The 21,543-nt window shown below is 40.4% G+C and overlaps 2 long non-coding RNA genes across 2 annotated transcripts in view; both read right to left on the reverse strand.

Annotated features, from left to right (window-relative positions):
* LOC135318862 (uncharacterized) overlaps positions 1 to 21,543 on the reverse strand; it is a 389,897-nt gene that overhangs the window by 265,975 nt on the left and 102,379 nt on the right. The window lies entirely within an intron of this gene.
* LOC135318863 (uncharacterized) lies at positions 1,748 to 4,589 on the reverse strand. The gene is made up of 2 exons (XR_010377251.1): positions 3,783 to 4,589; positions 1,748 to 2,413 (listed from the first exon to the last, which is right to left on the reverse strand). It is a non-coding gene; the product is annotated as an uncharacterized LOC135318863 (long non-coding RNA).

The following is a 21,543-nucleotide window of genomic DNA, read 5'->3' on the forward strand; positions in this document are numbered from 1 at the left end:
ATACACATGCATAAGAGGAAAATGGTGCTCTACACTGGAATTTGAAACAAAATTGTAAAATGATTATGAATCAATAAACAGTTAAAAACAAAAAGAAAATTTAGTGGATGAGATAATAGCATGGCTAAAGACAGGAATTGACAGACTAGATAATGAAGAGGGACTTAAAAGTGTTTGAGAAGACATGAGAACACAAAACTGTCAGTAAAAAGATGACATATAAATTCAAGCGTAAACCAATGCAAACATTGCTGTTGAAACATGGGAAAAGACAAAGAATGCAAGGTTAGGACATATAGGATTCCCAGATGAAAAAGAAAGATTATAAAAGAATAAGAAAAAAACAAAAAAAAGGGCTGAAAATGTATTCGAAAAATATCAGACTGAAATTTGCTGAAAGCCAAGAAACAATCATCTATACGAAATCAGGAAGCAAACAGCTTCCAAAGCAGGCGGAATCCCAATAGACTTACAAACAGCTGTATTATCATTGAAATCATCAAAGTTCATGATCAACCCAATGATTTTAAATACACCTAGAGTAAAGCAACTTAGTCACAACAGAACCTCCAGAGGGGTTTCAGCTGATATCCCGACAGAAATATTGAAGGACAGGAAGGAGTGCCAAGAAATAGACCAAATCCTGAATGAGAAAAAGCTGCAAACTAGCGTAGCCTATGCCACAAGACCACCCTTTAAAATAATGGCAGAAGTAGAGAAATTCACAGACCAGCAAAACTTAAAACAATTCAGCAGTTCTAACTTTATCCTAAAAGAAAGATTGAGATTTCTACCCTGAATAGAAAAGAAGCAAGACGAAATGGAAATAAGAAAACCGTTATTGGAAATGCAAGAAGAGCTATGACTTGCAGAGAATAAACAAAAAGAAGGCAAGGAGGACATCAAAACCCTAAAGATGGGATAGGGTAGCAGGAAAACATTGGTGAGTTTCAGCACTATACTAAGTGAATAAGCTTATATGACCCTCTGTTTGAAGCAAACGGAGAGATGCATGGCCTAATGTGTTTGCAAAACAAAGAACAAGCAAACAGACAATCAAACAAACACCAAAACAGTACAGTTGGATGATATATATCCAAAGAACTATGATGATTCAAAAGAAAATACTCAAAGGGATGTCAAAGAGCTTTCAGCACGCATCGATGCAGTATTGCTGCTTACATGTACTCAACAAACTTGTATTCAGAAAACAGATGCGTGCAATAATATTCAAAAATATTCATTCATAAGAGGACATCGTGACCTAAACCAAATGCCTATTTTGAATAAAATCAATTCGTATTCCATGATATAGATTTACTAGTCTTCCAATTGAAAGAATGAATGACCTATTCGACCCTATTTAGAGAATAAATGGCATATGCCTTTAACAAAGACAAGTAGCTCTACAAAACTGCACTAAGAGCAAAAGAGACAGACAGTAAAGTGTACATTGTGATTGGATTAATTTCTAGGAATTTCAGCCCCCATGAATCAAATGGATCCATTTTCTGGGAGTGTGGGTGTTTCAGCCGAAAAGCAACAGACGGATATGTATTCTGGGTGAAAGGCTATTACACAAAAATAAGATTCCTATAGTGGGGTCTTTTTGTACTTTTAACTGTGAGAAAAGTTAAAGATGTGTGGAACCATAAAATTAACATGAACACACTTCCCTATTTTGTACTGTGTATAGAGTTCTGAACTAAAGGAAAGAGGGTAGGAAAAAAAGGACCATGGGACGCTATTGGAGAGAATCACTTTTATCTTAGGAATCTCTCGTCTGATGCAGCCCCTCCCCCAACACTGGAAAGATGCAGCAAATATTGGGGATGGCAGTTACCGGTTGCTTTCCAGATGGAATATTGGTGTGTTCAACCAGGCTTGTTGTGGCTGGTGGATCCAAGTTAACTGGACAGAGCTCTGTGGGTGGATCAGTGTCATGAAGGGACTGCCACCCTCTGTGGAGCTTGGCTTAGGTCTAATTTTTGGAAAGATTTGTAAGTTCGAGATACTGCTGCTTCCCAATGGCCTGAGATCATGGGTCAGTTTCAAGAAACTGAAAGGACAGACTGTGGAAGATCTGCCCATCATCAGCATACTGGTGAGGCTGTGAGGTACTTTCAGACTTGCCCAGTGCTGTAGAAGTCGACTTTATTGGAGACTCGAAGAGAAGCTGGCAGAAAACCTGGCTGCACAGATTGAAGAGAGATGTGAACACATTGATGAGAGTTGTTCTGCTACAATGGAGAATACTGGCATGGAGACTTCTTTAGAGAATACCAGGCTTGAAAGACTTTCATGAGTCATGTTGAGCCTCACTGATACTAGCAGAAACCTGTGGAGGGTCAACGTTTACTTGAGGAAGGTACTCAATTCTCTGCTCCAAGAAGTGGTCCAAGATTCCTGACGTCTAAAAGAGAAGAAATGGCAGTGATGATAAAACCGCTCATGTTCTTGGAAGGGTTTGTGAGAATCCACACGTCCCAAGGGGCATTTAAAAATCACACAGACCACAGAGCATGAGGCCCTGGTAAGCTTTCCCCAGGGTTGGGCCTAGATATCAAGAAATTGCTCTTTCCTCCCCTCCACTCAGGCATCCATTTCAAAGGATCAGCACTTGAGCTGCAATGAAGCCAGTAGGAGAAAAGCAAGCCAATCCTACATACAGTGTTCCTTCAACTTCACACTTTGTGCACAACACTTAAATCCTCAAAGTTCAAATACTGTCAGCTATAATAGATAGGAATAGAATACATAGCTCACACAAAGAAATGATGAACTTAGCCTAGTTTCAGCAAATGCTGGGGTTACTTCTACCTTGGGGTGAAGGGAGTGTGGTAAGTGAGGGGAATCTTTGACTGAACTTGATATATATTAGGCCTCAGTTTTTCTAGACAGTATAGGTAACAGTTATAAGTCAGTTAGTGAAGTGAACTGTAAAAGTCGCCATAGACATGTATGGACACATGATATGTGGACCATCTTTTCACTTCATTGAAGCCCCAGGTGCAGTATATCATGTTGGTGCATAATTTGTTGGGTTAAACTGCTTTACCCAACATGATCAACCGATTGTTCTCATGGTTGATAGAAGAGCACCTGGTTCTTAATAGCAGAGCAAAACTGCAGCAGTTTTCTCATAGCTATAATGCCTCTAGGAGTTTTGGAACCAAGAATACATATAAATATGGTGTTTTAGTTTAATTGGGTTTCCCTAGAGAGAAATGTTTCCCCTTGAAATGACAACACTGGCCAGTATGTGTCATTGGGAGGAAAGTGCAGCACATGCAGAAGGGAAACCCAGGATGGGGGTTATTTCATGGTTCCAATAGTTATTTCATGGTTCCTGTTGGTGTTGTAGGTATCAACAGTAAAGATTTGACCTGTCCCCTTCATCATTTTGGACTGCTACTGTACATTCTATCTGTCTATTTTTCCCTTAGACCTGACAAATTTGTAAAAGAACTTCACAAGTCTGGCTTGTAATTAGATTTAGTATGTTTCAAAATCTAACTTCATTTCCATATAAATCCCAATATATGTAAATCAATTCTATTAACCTTTTGAAAGACTGCAACTGAGGTATTAACACAATGTCAAAACTAGTCTTCAGACAAATCCTCCCACCATGGCTATATAGAAAACAGAGATAAGCAAGAATCACATTTCTGTGAGTTATATATGGAATGTGTTGATTTCTCGATGCCCAGTTGGCAGGGTACCAGTGCCAACTATGCTCACTCGTTCCCATGTACACAGCAAGATAAACATCCACTCACGAAGCCCTTGGTTCAGGACACATGCTGAAGAGTGGTCCCTTAGTACCAAGAGAGTATGAGGCCTCAGAAAACCTGGGAGGAGGAGAAGGCAAAATAGAGAATGGAAATCAGTGCAGTACCTGACGTCTGGTGATGGAGAAGCAAAGGTGAAACTCTGTTTTACTTGGACACACAATCTCAAGTGGAAAGGACACATGGGATTGAAAGTGATGCGCTGAGTGTTAGAAGAGTGCACAGCAAATAATTGGCTGACAGAACTCAAGGAAATCAGCACAAAATATCCCCACAATTGATTCTGAGACCAAGATCCGAGCTGCCAAATTTGAGCTAGCATTGGCTGTGGAAAATGAGGTATAGGGCTACAGATGATGTCACACGCTGTGTCTCAGGGATCTGGAGTGTGTTGTGGACTGTGGTTTGCCCTACCAAGAGAGGAAACTGACCTTGGACCCCAATGTGAAAGCAACCACCCTGCGTGCAAAGTTGAGTTTATCAAAATGTCCTATGGCCACATTCACTGCATCTGCAGGCCAAGGGAACAATTTGACATTTTGCCAATAGAGCACAAGTGGGGCTCAATTAGAGAAATCATGCATCTGGTCTGAGGGATCCAGGGGTCCTTGGGGTTGAAATCAGATTGCAAAGTGTTAGGATCAGCTAGTTTCCTAGCCTGGAATGGGATTAAGTTTTGGTATGAGGCAGAGGATGCGGGACATTGCTTTGTTTGCCTTCGTGGTCCCAAGCCACAAGGATGAGAGAACAAAGATTAGTTGTCTAGGTCCGCAGCATGAGAAGATGAAGCATTTCATTCACCATTACCTCCGAAATGCAGATGCTACATTTTGGATAGTACTGAAATTGTACAGCACCGAGGACAACTTGGTGGGGCTGTGGGATAATGGCAGCAGGCCCTGATGCATGACATCCTTAGATATGTTTCCACAGGTTTTTCTGTAGACAGAGAAGCTCTGGGAAGAACTGGTAAAATTGGGGCATTCCCATAGAACTAGAAAGGACAAGTGCACTAACAATATTCTGTTTTGAAAACACTCCAAAATGACATACAACAGCCTACAGAGCTGAAAACATTTAGATGCTCCATTTCCACAAGAGGAAGGGTCCTGTGCACTTTCAGAAAAGTGACATAAGCATAATAAAAGGAGATTATTCTAAATGATGCACGTATGGTGTGTTCATCACAACAAAGGTATCACCAGTAAATAGAGGTATACCAGACAACACACACAGGAAGACGAAATGGCTTCAATGTCAAGGAAAATTTGTCTTCAGGGAAATATCATGGGATTGGGTACACCAAATAGACTAAAAGTTTCACTTAACCAAGCCTTACAAGTCTGCATTAGATACCTGATAGTACTTGACCAATAGAGATAAAGATATAGTAAAAGAAACAGGAAGTAACAATTTCAGTTCCAAAGAGATTGAAGGCCAAAAAAAAAGCTTTCAAACAACTAGATTTTGAAACATTACTAGAGAAATTATTGAAAACGGAGGTGAGAGAAACAATAAAGAACAACAGTGTCTCAGAATCACAAAAGGCAGAATATCAGAAAAGGGGAAGAGAACCTCTAAGATGAGCCAAATAAAATAAGTAAACTCAATGTATAAGATAATAGCAGGTTAAAAGTCAGTCCTGAGCAGTCTAGATAATGCAGAGCGACTCGTGAATGTCTGTGAACAAAGGGGAACAGAAATCCCTCTATCAGAAGATGACACAGAAAAGCTAGTGTGAACCAATGCAAATATTGCTGTTGAATCCTGGGGTAAGACAAATCATGAAAGACTAGGATTCATAAGAGTCTCAGAAGGAAAAGCTGGGTATAAAAAAAAAAAAACTCTGAAAAGATATTTGGAGAAAAATCTGACTGAAATTTGCTGAAAGCCAAGAAACAATCATCTATACGAAACCAGGAGCAAACAGCATCCAAATTATGTGGAATCCCTATAGACCTACAAGCAGCTATATTATTCAAATCATCAAATTTCAAAATCAACCCAGTGATTTTAAATGCACCTAGAGGAAAGCAACTTAGTTACAACAGAAAGACCAGAGGAGTTTCAGCTTATACCTCGACAGAAATATTGCGGGACAGGAAGGAGTGCCAGGACATAGAACAAAACCTGAATGAGAAAAATCTGCATTCTAGGGTAGCCTATGCCACAAGACTGCCATTTCTGATAACGGCAGATCTAGAAAATTTCATAGACCGGCAAAACATAAAAGAATTCAGCAGCTCGAACCTTATCATTAAACGAAGATTGAAAATTCTATCCTTAATAGAAAAGTAGCAAAATGAAATTGAAATAAGAAAACCATCATTGGAAATGCAAGAAGAGCAAAGAGTTGCAGAGAATTAACAAGAAGAAGGCAAGGAGGACATTAAAACCCTAAAGATGGGAGAGGGAAGCAGGTAAACATAGGTGATTTTCAGCACTATACAAAGTTAATCAGCTTATATGACTCTCTGTTTGCTGCAAACGGAGAGATGCATGGCCTAATGTGTTTGCAAAAAAAAAGAACAAGCAAACAAACAAAAAATCAAACAAACAAACAAACACCAAATAGTATGGTTGGCTGACATATACCCAAAGAAACCATGATAATTCAAAAGAAAATACTCAAACGGGTGTCAAGAATCATTCAGCACGCATCGATACATTATCGCTGCTGGCATGTACTCAAAACACTTGTATTCAGAAAACAGATGCGTGCATTAATATTCAAAAATGTTGATTCATTAGAGCATATCGTGACCTAAACCAAATGCCTATTTTGAATAACATTGATTCGTATTCCATTATATAGATTTACTAGAATTCCAACAGGATGAATCTATGGCCTATTCAACCCTACATAAGAATAAATGGCATACGCCTATAACAAAGAAAAGTAGCTATACAAAACTGTACTAAGAGCAAAAGACACAAACATTAAAGTGTACATTAGGATGGGCTTCATTTCTAGGAATTTCAGCCCCCATGAATCAAATGAATCCATGATCTGAGAGTGTGGGTGTTTCAGCCAAAAAGCAAGAGACAGATATGTATTCTGGGTGAATGGCTATTACACAAACTTAAGATCCCTATAGTGGGGTCTTTGTGAACTGTTAACTTTTAGAAAGGTCAAAGACGTGTGGAAACATAAACAACATGGACACACTTCCCTTGGCTTGTACTGTGTATAGACATCTGAACTAAAGCAAAGAGGGTAGGAAAAAAAGGACCATGGGATGCTAATGGAGAGAATCACTTTTAACTTAGGAACCTCTCGTCTGATGCAGCCCCTCCCCCAACAATGACAAGATGCAGCAAATATTGTGGATTGCAGGTACCGCTTTGATTCCAGGTGGAATGTCGGTGTGTTCTGTGAGTCTTGGTGTAGCTGGTGGATCCAAGTTAACTGGGCAGAGCTCTGTGAGAGGATCAGGGTCATGGAGGGGCTGCCGCCCTATGTGGAGCTTGGCTTAGGTCTATTTTTCAGGAAGCTGTGTAATTTCGAGATACAGATGCTGCCCAAAGACCTGAGATCACTGGTCAGTTTCTAGAAATTGAAAGGGCAGAGAGTGGAAGATCTGCCTGTCATCAGCTTACTGGTGACGCTCCGAGGGGCTTTCAGAATTGCCCAGTCCTGTAGAAGTCGACTTTATGGGAGACACCAAGAGAAGCTGTCAGAAGGATGAGTGCACGGATTGAGGAGAGATGCGAACACATTGATGAGTGTTGTTCTGCTACAATGGAGAATACTGGCATGCAGACTTCTGTAGAGAATACCAGGCTTGAAAGACATTCATGAGAAATATTGAGCCTTGCTGGTACTGACAGAAACCTGTGGAGGGTCAATGTGCAATTGTGGAAGGTACTCAATTATCTGCTACAAGAACTGGTCCAAGAATCCTGAAGTCTAATAGAGAAGAGATGGCAGAGATGATAAAACGCCTCTTGTTCAAGAGGTCATGAGAATCCACACGTCCCAAGGGGCATTTATAAATCACTCAGACCTCAGGGCATGAATCCCTGGTAAGCCTTTTCCCAGGGTTGGTCCTAGCTATCAAGCACTTGCTCTTCCCTCCCCTACACTCAGCCATCCATTTCAGAGGATCAGCACCTGAGATGCATTGAAGCCAGTAGGAGTATAGCAAGCCCCTCCTAGAATCAGTGTTCCTTCAACTTTACTCTCCATGCACAACACTATACTCCTCAATGGTCAAATACTCCCGACTAAAATAGGTAGGAATTGAATATTAACTCACACAAAGAAATGATGACCTTCCCCTAGATTCAGCAAATGCTGGGGTTATATCTTCTTTGGGATGAAGTGAGTGTGGTAAGTGAGGGGAATCTTTAACTAAACTTGTATATGTATGTGTCCTCAGTTTTTCAATACAGTATAGGTAACTAGTATAAGTCAGTTAGTGAACTGAAGTTTAAAAGTCGCCATAGACATGTAAGGACACATGATATGTTGATAGTCTTTTCCTTCACTGAAGCCCCTGGTGCAGTATATCATGTGGGTGCAGACATGGTTGTGTTTAATTACTTTACCCAACATGATTGGAAGATTAAGCGTTCTCATCTTTGATAAAAGGGCACCTGGTTCTCAATAGCCTATCAAAGCTGCAGCAGTTTTCTCATACTTTTAATGCCTGTAGTTGCTTTTGAATCCAAGTGTATATATAAATAAGTAGTTTGGTTTACCTTGTGTCTTCCTACAGTGAAATGTTACCCATAGAATTCACAACATTGGCCAGTAAAATTCACTGGGTGAAAAGGGCAACACATACAAATGGGAAACATTTTGTGGGGGTTATTTCATGGGACCGATATTTAATTCATGTTTCCTATTCGTGTTGGAGGCATCAACATCTAACAGTTGAACTGTCCCCTTCATCATTTTGGACTGCTTTTTTACATTCTGTCTTCTTTTCCCTTATAGCTGACAAAACGGTACCTCAATGTGACGTCTGGCTTCTAGGCAGATTTAGTATGTTTCAAAATCTATCTTCATATTCATATAAATCCCCAAAAATGTAAATCAATTCTATTAACTTTTTGAAAGACTGCAACTGAGGTATCAACACAATTTCAAAATTGTAGTCTTCGGACAAACCCTCCAACCATGGCTGTATAGAAAATGGAGATAAACAAGAATCACATTACTGTGAGTTATATATGGAAAGTGTTGATTTATCGATGCCCAGTTGTCAGGGTACCAGTGCAACCTATGCTCACTCACTCCCATATACACAGCAAGATAAACATCCACTCACCCAGCCCGTGGTCCACGACACTAGCCGAACAGTGGTCTCTAATTTCCAAAGACAGAATGAGGCCTCAGAATACATGGAAGTGGGAGAAATCAAATTAGAGAAAGGAAATCAGTGCAGGACCTGACCTCTGTTAATGGAGAAGCAAAGGTGAATCCCTGTTTTACTTGGAAGCACACTCTCAAGCGGACAGAATGCATGGGATTGAAAGCGATGTGCTCAGTGTTAGAAGAGTGCACAGCAGATGCTTGGCTGACAGAACTCAAAGAAATCAGCACAAAACATCGCCACAATTGATTCTGAGACCAAGATCGGTGCTGCCATATTTGGGCTCGCAATGGCTGCAAACAATGAGAAATAGGGCAATGGGTGGTGGCACATGCTAAACCTCAGGGATCTGGAGTGTATTGTGGATTGTGGTTCACCCTATCCAGAATGGAAGCTGACTTGGGACACCAATGAGAAAGCTACAAACCTGGCGCATGTGGTTGAGTTTCTCAAAATGTCCCATGGCCACATACACTTCATCTGTAAGCCCAGGGACCAACTTGGCATTTTGCCAATAGAGCACATGTGGGGCTCAATCAGAGACATCATGCATATGGTCTGAGTGATCCAGGGGGCCTTGTGGTTGAAATCATTTTCCAAAGGCTTAGGGTCTGCTACATTCATAGCCTGGACTGAGATTACTTTTGGTATGAGGCAGATTATGCGGCACAGTTCTGTGGTTGCATTTGTGGTCCCAAGCCACAAGGATGAGAGAACAAAGAACAGTGGTCTAGGTCCACAGCGTGTGTAGATGAAGCATTTCCTTCATCATTATCTCCCAAATGCAGATGCTACATTTTGAATGGCACTGAAAGTTTACGGCACCGAGGACACCTAGCTGGGGCTGCGTGAAAATGGCAGCAGGCCCTGATGCATGACATCCTTAGATATGTTTCCACAGTTTTTTCTGTAGACAGAGAAGCTCTGGAAAGAACTCATTACATTGGGAAATTCCCATGGAAATAGGAAGGACAAGCTCCCTGTCACGATGTTGTTTTTGAAACAAAAAAATGACATTAAAGAGCCTGCAAAGCTCAAATCCTTGACATGCTTCATTTCCACAGGAGGAAGGGTCCTGCGCACTTTCAGAACAGTGATATAAGAGTAGTAAAAATGACATTATACTAAACGAGAAGAGTATGGTGTGTTCATCACAACAAAGGCATCACCAGCAATTAGAGATATACATGACAACACACACAGGAAAATGACATGGCATCAATGTATAGGAAAAATTGTCCTCACACAAATATCATGAAATTGAGTACAGAACAGACTAAACTTACACTTAAGAAGCCCTATAATTCTACATTATATACCTGATATTACTTGACCAATAGGGATAAAGAAGTATAGTAAAAGAAACAGGAAGTACCATTTTCAGTTCCAAAGGGATTGAAGGCCCAAAGAAAAGCTTTCAAACAACTAGACTGTGAAAAACTATCAGAACAATTATTGAAAATGAAGGTGAGGGAAACACAGAAGTACAACAGTGTCTCAGAATCACAAAAGGCAGAATTCCAGAAAAGGGAAGAGACCCTCTAAAGACGAGTAAAGTAAAATCAGGAAACTCAATGGATGAGATAATAGCAGGGCTAAAGTCAGTCCTAAGCAGTCTAGATAATGTAGAGGGACTCGTGAATCAATGTGAACACAGGGGAACTGAAATCCATTGATCAGAAGATGACATAGAAAAGCAAGTGAAAACCAATACAAATATTGCTGTTGAATCCTGGGGTAAGACAAAGCATGAAAGAATAGGATTCATATGAGAACCAAAGGGAAAAGCAAGATTAAAAAAAAAAAAGTCTGAAAAGGTAGTTGGAGAAAAATCAGACTGAAACTTTCTGAAAGCCAAGAAACAATCGTCTACAAGAAACCAGAAAGCAAACAGCATCCAAATTATGCGGAATCCCAATAGACCGAAAAGCAGCTGTATTATCATTCAAATCATCAAAGTTCATGATCGTCCCAGTGATTTTCAATGCACCTAGAGGAACACAACTAAGTCACAACAGAACCTTAAGACAGGTTTATCTTATAACTCGGCAGATATTTTGAAGGACAGGAAGGAGTGCCAGGACTTAGACAAAATCCTGAATGAGAAAAAGCTGCAATCTAAGGTAGACTATGGCACAAGACCGCCATTTCTAATAATGGCAGAGCTAGAGAATTTCATAGCCTAGCAAAACTTAAAATAATTCAGCAGTTGGAAACTTATCCTAAAAGAAAGATTGAGAATTCTACCCTGAATACCAAAGAAGCAAGATGCAATGGAAATAAGAAAACCATCATTGGAAATGCAAGAAGAGCAATGAGTTGCAGAGAATAAACAAGAAGAAGGCTAGGAGGACATCAAAACACTAAAGATGGGAGAGGGAAGGAGGAAAACATAGGTGATTTTCAGCACTATACTAAGTGAACCAGCTTATATGGCTCTCTGATTGAAGGAAAGGGAGAGACGCATGACCTAATATGTGTGCAAAAAAAAAGAAGAAGCAAACAAACAATCAAACAAACAAATAAACAGCGAAAGAGTACGGTTGGCTGACATATATCCAAAGGAACCATGATAATTCAAAAGAAAGTACGCAAAGTGATGTCAAGTATCATTCAGTACGCATCGACTCAGTTTCACTGCTTGCATGTACACAACACCCTTGTTTTCAGAAAAGAGATGCGTGCATTAATATTCATACATATTGATTCATAAGAACACATCGTGACCTAACCCAAATGCCCATTTTGAATTAATTGGATTCATATTCCTTGATATAGACTTACAAGTTTTCCAACAGAATGAATGAATGGCATATTCAAACCTACGTAGAAAATAATTGGCATACGCTTATAACAAAAAAAGTAGCTCTACAAAACAGTACTAAGAATAAAAGAGACAGGCAGTAAAGTGTACTTTGGGATTGGTTTCATTTCAAGGAATTTCAGCCCCCAAGAAACAAATGGATCCATGTTGTGATATTGTGGGACTTTAAGCAGAAAATCAACAGATGGATATGTATTCTGGGTGACTGGATATTACACAAACATATGATTCCTATAGTGGTTCTTTTTGTAGTGTTAACTGTTAGAAAGGTTAAAGTAGGGTAAAATAAAGTACTTAAAATTGACACACTTTCCTCCGTTTGCACTGAGTTTAGAGATCTGAACTAAAGGAAAGAGTGTAGGAAAAACAGGACCATGGGATGCTAATGGAGAGAATCACATTTACCTTAGGAAACTCTCTTCTGATGCAGTCCCTCCCGCAACACTGACAAGATGCAGCAAACTTTGGGGATGGCAGTTACCTGTTGGATGCCAGGTGGAATGTCAGTGTGTTCCACGAGTCTTGGTGTAGCTGGTGGATCCAAGTTAGCTGGGAAGAGCTCTGTGGGTGGATCAGTGTCATGGAGGGGCTGCCGCCCTATGTGGAGCTTGGCTTAGGTCTATTTTTCAGGAAGCTGTGTAATTTCGAGATACTGATGCTGCCCAATGACCTGAGATCACTGGTCAGTTTCTAGAAACTGAAACGGCAGACAGTGGAAGATCTGCCTGTCATCAGCTTACTGGTGACGCTCCGAGGGACTTTCAGACTTGCCCAGTCCTGCAGAAGTTGACTTTATGGGAGACACGAAGAAAAGCTGTCAGAAGGATGAGTGCACGGATTGAGGAGAGATGTGAACACATTGATGAGTGTTCTTCTGCTACAATGGAGAATACTGGCATGCAGACTTCTGTAGAGAATACCAGGCTTGAAAGACATTCATGAGACATATTGAGCCTCGCTGATACTGGCAGAAACCTGTGGAGGGTCAACGTGCACTTGTGGAAGATACTCAATTCTCTGCTACAAAAACTGGTCCAAGAATCCTGACGTCTAATAGAGAAGAGATGGGAGAGTTGATAAAATGCCTCTTGTTCTTTTAAGAGGTCATGAGAATCCACACGTCCCAAGGGGCATTTACAAATCACTCAGACCTCAGAGCATGAATCCCTGTTAAGCCTTTTCCCAGGGTTGGTCCTAGCTATCAAGCACTTGCTCTTCCCTCCCCTACACTCAGCCATCCATTTCAGAGGATCAGCACCTGAGATGCATTGAAGCCAGTAGGAGTATAGCAAGCCCCTCCTAGAATCAGTGTTCCTCCAACTTTACTCTCTGTGCACAACACTGTACACCTCAATGTTCAAATACTCCAAACTAAAATAGATAGGAATTGAATATTAACTCACACAAAGAAATGATGAGCTTCCCCTAGATTCAGGAAATATTAGGGTTACATCTTCTTTTTGGTGAAGTGAGTGTGGTAAGTGAGGGAAATCTTTAACTGAACTTGTATATGTATGTGTCCTCAGTTTTTCAATACAGTATAGGTAACTAGTATAAGTCAGTTAGTGAACTGAAGTGTAAAAGTCGCCATAGACATGTAAGGACACATGATATGTTGATAGTCTTTTCCTTCACTGAAGCCCCTGGTGCAGTGTATCATGTGGGTGCAAACATGGTTGTGTTTAATTACTTTACCCAACATGATCGGAAGATTAAGCGTTCTCACCGTTGATAATAGGGCACCTGGTTCTCAATAGCCTATCAAAGCTGCAGCAGTTTTCTCATAGCTATAATGCCTCTAGGTACTTTTGGATCCAAGCCTATATATAAATATGTGGTTTGGGTCACCTTCTGTCTTCCTACAGAGAAATGTTACCACTTGAAATGACAACATTGGCCAGTGTGAGTCACTGGGAGGAACGGGCAATACATGCAAATGGGAAACATTTTGTGGGGGGTTTTTCATGGGACCAACATTTATTTCATTCTTCCTGTTTTTGTTGGAGGCATCAACATTTAACCATTGACTTGTCCCCTTCATTATTTTGGACTGCTTTTTTCATTCTATCTGTCTTCTTTTCCCTTAGAGCTGAAAAAATGATACCTTAACTTGCCAAGTCTGACCTGTAGGCAGATTTAGTATGTTTCAAAATCTATCTTTATATTCATGTAAATCCCCAAGTATGTAAATCAATTCTACTAACTTTTTGAAAGACCGCAAGTGAGGTATCAACACAATGTCAAAACTGGAGTCTTCGGACAAACCCTCCCACCATGGCCGTATAGCAAAAAGAGATATCAAGAATAACATTTCTGTGAGTTATATATGGAAAGTGTTGATTTATCGATGCCCAGTTGTCAGGGTACCAGTGCAAAATATGCACACTCGCTCCCATCTACACAGCAAGATAAACATCCACTCACCCAGCCCATGGTCCACGAACTTGCCAAAGAGTGATCTCTTACATCCAAAAACAGAATGAGGCCTCAGAATTCATGGAAGTGGGAGAAGTCAAATTATAGAATGGAAATCAGTGCAGGACCTGATCTCTGTTGATGGAGAAGCAAAGGTGAAACCCTGTTTTACTTGGAAGCACACTCTCAAGCGGACAGAATGCATGGGATTGAAAGCGATGCGCTGAGTGTTAGAAGAGTGCACAGCAGATGCTTGGTTGACAGAACTCAAAGAAATCAGCACAAAACATCGCCACAATTGATTCTGAGACCAAGATCAGTGCTGCCAAATGTGGGTTCACAGTGGCTGCGAACAATGAGGAATAGGGCAATGGATGCTGGCACACGCTGAACCTCAGGGATCTGGAGTGTGTTGTGGATTGTGGTTGGCCCTATCCAGAATGGAAACTAACTTGGGACCCCAATGAAAATGCTGCAATCCTGGTGCATGAGGTTGAGTTTCTCGAAATGTCCCATGGCCACATCAACTGCATCTGCAAGCCTAGGAACCAATTTGGTGTTTTGCCAATAGAGCACATGTGGGGCTTAATCAGAGATATCATGCATATGGTCTGAGTGATCCAGGGGGCCTTGTGGTTGAAATCATTTTCCAAAGGCTTAGGATATGCTACATTTGTAGCCTGGAATGGGATTATGTTTGGTATGAGGCAGATTATGCCAGAAAACTCTGTGTTTGCCTTCGTGGTCCCTAGTCACAAGGATGAGAGAACAAAGAACACTTGTCTAGGTACACAGCATGAGAAGATGAAGCTTTTCCTTCACCATAATCTCCGAAATGCAGATGCTACATTTTGAATGGCACTGAAAGGTTACAACACCAAGGACACCTAGCTGGTGCTATGCAGTAATGGCAGCAGGCACTGATGCATGACATCCTTATATATGTTTCCACAGTTTTTTCTGTAGACAGAGAAGTTCTGGAAAGAACTCGTTACATTGGGAAATTCCCATGGAAATAGAAAGGGCAAGCTCACTGTCATGATGTTGTTTTTGAAACAGATCAAAATGACATTAAAGAGCCTGCAAAGCTCAAAACCTTGACATGCTTCATTTCCACAAGAGGAAGGGTCCTGTGCACTTTCAGATCAGTGACATAAGCGTAGTAAAAATGACGTTATACTAAACGAGAAGAGTATGGTGTGTTCATCACAACAAAGGCATCACCAGCAATTAGAGATATACAAGATAACACACACAGAAAAATGACATGGCATCAATGAGTATGAAAAATTGTCTTCACAGAAATATCATGGAATTGCGTACACACAACAGACCAAAAATTTCACTTAAAAAGCCCTACAAGTCTGCATTAAATACCTGATAGTAATTGACCAGTAGTGATATAGAAGTATAGTAAAAGAATCAGGAATTACCATTTTCAGTTCCAAAGAAATTGAAGGCCCAAAGAAAAGCTTTCAAACAACTAGACTGTGAAACACTATCAGAGCAAGTATTGAAAATGGAGGGGAAAGAAACACTGAAGAACAAGAGTGTCTCAGAATCACAAAAGGCAGAATTCTAGAAAAGGGGAAGAGAACCTCTAAAGACGACAAAATAAAATCAGAAAACTCAATGGATGAGATATTACCAGGGCTAAATTCTGTCCTAATCAGACTAGATAATGCAGAGGGACTCATGGATGACTGTGAAAACAGGGGAACTGAAATCCCTCTATCAGAAGATGACATAGAAATGCAAGGCATAACCAATGCAAATAATGCTGTTGAATCCTGGGGTAAGACAAAGCATGAAAGAATAGGTTTCATAAGAGTCCCTGAGGGAACAGCAAGATATAAAACAAAAGACAGAAAAGATATTTGGAGAATAATCAGATTGAAATTTGATGAAAGCTAAGAAACAATCATCCATACAGAAAAAGGAAGCAAACAGTGTCCAAATTATGTGGAATCCCAATAGACCTACAAGCAGCTGTATTATCATTCTAATCATCAAAGTTCATGATCAACCCAGTGATTTTCATTGCACCTAGAGGAAAGCAACTAAATCACAGCAGAACTGTAAGAGTGGTTTCAGCTTATATCTCGGCAGAAATTTTGCAGGACATGAACAAGTGCCAGGACTTGGACGAAATCCTGAATGAGAAAAATCTGCAATCTAGGGTAGCCTATGCCACAAGACCACCATTTCTAATAACAGCAGAACAAGAGAAATTCACAGACCGGAAAAATTTAAAAGAATTCAGCATTTTGATACTTATCTTAAAGAAATATTGTGAATTCTACCCTGTAGAGAAAAGAAGCAAGACGAAATGGAAATAAGAAAACCATCATTGGAAATGCAAGAAGAGCAATAAGTTGCAGAGAATTAACTAGAAGGCAAGGAGGACATCAATAACCTAAAGATGGGAGAGGGAAGCAGGAAAACACAGGGGATTTTCAGCAAAATACTAAGTAAATCAACTTATATGACTCTCTGTTTGAAGCAAACAGAGAGATGCATGACCGAATGTGTTTGAAAATCAAAGAAAAAGCAAACAAACAAATAATCAAACAAACAAACAAACACCAAAAGAGTACGGTTGGCTGATATATATCCACAGGGTCATGATAATTCAAAAGAAAATATGCAAAGTGATGTCAAGGTTCATTCAGCACTCATTGACCAAATATCGCTGCTTGCATGTACTCAACACACTTGTATTCAGAAAACAGATGCGTGGATTAATATTCATAAATATTGATTTATAAGAGCACATCGTGACCTAACCCAAATGCATATTTTGAATAAAATTGATTCATAGTCCGTGATACAGCTGTACAAGTCTTCCAAAAGGATGAATGAATGGCATATTCAACCCTATGAAGAGAATAAATGGCATACACTTATAACAAAGAAAAGTAGCTCTACAAAACTGTAGTAACAGTAAGAGAGACCGACAGTAAACTGCAGTATGGGATTGGTTTCATTTCTAGGAATTTCAGCCCCCATGAAAAAAAATGGATCCATGTTTTGAGATTGTGGGTCTTTCAGCGGAAAATCAACAGACAGATATGTATTATGGGTGAATGGATATTACACAAACATATGTTTCCTATAGTGGGCCTTTTTGTACTGTTAACTGTTAGAAAGTTTAAAGATGGGTGAAACCATAAACTTATCATGGACAAACTTCCCTTCGTTTGTATTGTGTTTAGAGTTCTGAACTAAATGAAAGAGGGTAGGAAATAAAGGACAATGGGACGCTAATGGAGAGAATCACATTTACTTTAGGAACCTCTCGTCTGATGCAGCCCCTCCCCCAACACTGATAAGATGCAGCAGCCATTGTGGATGGCTGTTACCGGTTTGAATCCAGGTGGAATTGTTGTGTGTTCCACGAGGCTTGTTGAGGCTGGTGGATCCAAGGTAACTGGGCAGAGCTCTGTGGGTGAATCAGTGTCATGGAGGGGCTGCTGCCCTCTGTGGAGCTTGGCTTAGGTGTATTCTTCAGGAAGATGTGTTATTTTGAGATACTGATGCTGCCCAATGGCCTGAGATCACGGGTCATTTTCTAGAAACTAAAAGGCAGACAGTGGAAGATCTGCTTCTCATCAGCTTACTGGTGAGGCTCTGATGTACTTTCAGACTTCCCCAGTCCTGTAGAAGTCGACTTTATGGGAGACACGAAGAGAAGCTGGCAGAAAGGCTGGCTGCACGGATTGAAGAGAGATGCGAACACATTGATGAGAATTGTTCTGCTACAATTGAGTATACTCTCATGGAGACTACTTTAGAGAATACCAGGCTCAAAAGTCATTCATGAGACATATTGAGACTCGCTGATACTAGCATAAAACTGTGGAGAGTCAACGTGTATTTGAGGAATGTACTAAATTCTCTGCTCTAAGAAGTGGCCCAAGACTCCTGACGTCTAAAAGAGAAGAGATGGCAAAGATGATAAAACCGCTCATGTTCCTGGAAGAGGTCATGAGAATCCACACATCCGAAGGGGCATTTACAAATCTTACAGACCACAGAGCATGAAGCCCTGATAAATCTTTTCCCAAGTTTGGGCTTAGCTATCAAGCAATTGTTCTTCTCTCCTCTTCACTCAGGCATCCGCTTCAAAGGATCAGACCCTGAGCTGCAATGCAGCCAGAAGGAGAATAGCAAGCACCTCCTAGAACCAGAGTTCCTCCAACTTCACACTCTGTGCACAACACTGAACTCCTCAAAGGTCAAATACTCTCGAATAAAATAGATAGGGTTTCAATTTATAGCTCACACAAATAAATGATTATTTACCCCTTGATTTAGCAAGTGCTGGGGTTACTTCTTATTTGGGTGAAGAGAGTTTGGTAAGCGAGGGGATTATTTGACTGAACTTGAGTAAGTATTTGTCCTCAGCTTTTCAAGCCAGTATAGGTAACTATTATAAGTCAGTTAGTGAAGTGAAGTGTAAAAGTCTCCTATATATATATAAGGATACAAGTTATGTGGACCGTCTTTTCCCTTCATTCAAGTCCCGGGTGCAGTATATCAGGGGGTGCCCACTTAGTTGGCTTAAATTGCTTTACCCAACACGATCAGATGATTTACCTTTCTCATCGTTGATAAAAGAGAACCTGTTTCTCAATAGTCTAGCAAAGCTGCAGCAGTTTTCTCATAGCTATAATGCCTCTAGGTGTTTTGGAACTAAGCCTATATTTAAATAAGTGGTTTGGGTTGCCTTGTGTCTTCCTAGAGAGAAATGTTACCCATTGAAATGACAACATTGGCCAGTATGAGTCACTGGGAGAAAGGGCATCACATGCAAAATGGAAACACTGGGTTGGGGTTATTTCATGGTTCCAATATTTATTTCATGGTTCCTGTTTGTATTGCAGACATCAACAGTAAACAGTTGACATGACACCTTCACCATTTTGGACTGCTATTTTACATTCTATCTGTCTATGTTTCCCTTAGAGCTGAGAAAATGTTACCTGAATTTGACAAGTCTGGCTTGTAGGTAGATTTAGTATGTTTCAAAAACTAACTTCATTTTCATATAAATCCCCAATTTGTACATCAATTCTATTAACATTTTGAAAGACCGCAACTGAGGTATCAACACAATGTCAAAACTGGATTCTTTGGAGAATCCCTCCCACCATGGCTTTATAGAAAAAGAGATAAACAAGAATCACATTTCTGTGTGTTATATATGGAAAGTGTTGATTTATTCATAGCCAATTGGCAGAGTACCTGTGCAAACAATGCCCACTCGCTCCCATGTACACAGCAAGATAAACATCCACTCACCCAGCCCGTGGTCCAGGACACTTGCCAAAGAGTGGTCTCTTACTTCCAAAGACACAATGAGGCCTCAGAAAACCTGAAAAGATAAAAAGGCTTTGTAGAGAATGGAAATCAGTGCAGGACCTAACCTCTGCTGGTGAAGCAGCAAAGGTGAAACCCTGTTTTAGTTGGACGCACACTCTCAAGTGGACAGGACGCATGGGATTGAAAGTGATGCGCTGAATGTTAGTAGATTGCACAGCAGATGCTTGGCTGACAGAACTCAAAGAAATCAGCACAAAATATCCCCACAATTGATTCTGAGACCAACATCAGTGCTGCCAAATTTAGGCTCGCTTTGGCTATGAACAATGAGGGATAGGGCTATGGGTGATGGCACACACTGAGTATTAGGGAACTGGAGTGTGTTGTGGATTGTGGTTGGCCTTATCCAGAGAGGAAACAGACCTGGGACCTCAATGAAAAAGCAACAAACCAGGCGCATGAAGTTGAGTTTCTCGAAAGGTCCCATGGCAACATCCACTGCATCTGCAGGCCCAGGGTCCAATTTGGAATTTTGCCAATAGAGCATGTGTGGGGTCTAATTAGAGACATCAAGCATCAGGTCTGAGGGATCCAGGGGGCCTTGGTGTAGAAATCAGTTTCCAAAGCCTCAGGATCTGCTACATTGTTAGACTGGACTGGGATTACGGTTTGTTTTGAGGCAAAGGATGTGGGACAGCACTGTGGTTACCTTCATGGTCCAAAGCCACAAGGATGAGAGAACAAAGAACAGTGGTCTAGGTTCACAACGTGAGAAGATGAAGCATTTCCTTCACCATTATCTACCAAATGTTAATGCTACATTTTGAATGGTACTGACAGTGTACTTCAAGGAGGATACCTAGCTGAGGCACTGTGATAATGACTGCAGGTCCTGATGCATGACATCTTTAGATATGTTTCCACAGGTTTTTCTGTAGACAGAGAAGCTCTGGAATGAACTCGTAACATTGGTACATTCCCATAGAAATAGAAAGGACAAGCTCACAGTCATGACGCTGTATTTGAAACACTCCAAAATGACATTCAACAGCTTGCAGAGCTGAAAAGCTTTACATGCTTCATTTCCACAAGAGAAACAGTCCTGTGCACTTTCAGTACAGTGACATAAGCGTAGTAAATTGAGGTTATATGAAAAGAAAAGGGTATGCTGTGTTCATCACAGCAAAGGCATCACCAGCATTTAGATAAATACAAGACAACACACATAGGAAAATGACATGGCATCAATGTGTAGGAAAAATTGTCCTCACACAAATATCATGGAACTTTGTACACACAAGAGACTTAAACTTTCACTTAAAAAGCCCTACAAGTCTACATTAGATACTTGAAATTAACTGACCAGTAGAGATAAAGAAGTATAGTAAAAGAAACAGGAAGTAACACTTTTAGTTCCAAAGAGGTGGAAAGCTCAAAAAAAAAAAAGCTTTCAAACAACTAGACTGTGAAACACTATCAGACATTTATTTAAAATGGAGGTGATAGAAACACTGAAGAACAACAGTGTCTCAGAATCACAAAAGTCAGAATTCCAGAAAAGGGGAAGAGACCCTTTAAAGACGAGCAAAATAAAATCAGCAAACTCAATGGATGAGATAATAGCAGGGCTAAAGTCAGTCCTAAGCAGACTAGATAATGCAGAGGGACTCGTCAATGACTGTGAACACAGGGGAACTGAAATCCCTCGATCAGAAAATGACATAGAAAAGCAAAGGTAAACCAACGCAAACATTGCTGTTGAATCCTGGGTTAAGACAAAGCATGAAAAGAGTCCCAGAGTTAAAAGCAAGAAAAGATTATTCAGTCTGAAAAGGTATTTGGAAAAAAATCAGACAGAAAATTG

Source organism: Camelus dromedarius, chromosome 22 (assembly GCF_036321535.1).
Source record: "Camelus dromedarius isolate mCamDro1 chromosome 22, mCamDro1.pat, whole genome shotgun sequence".
Taxonomy (NCBI): Eukaryota; Metazoa; Chordata; class Mammalia; order Artiodactyla; family Camelidae; genus Camelus; species Camelus dromedarius.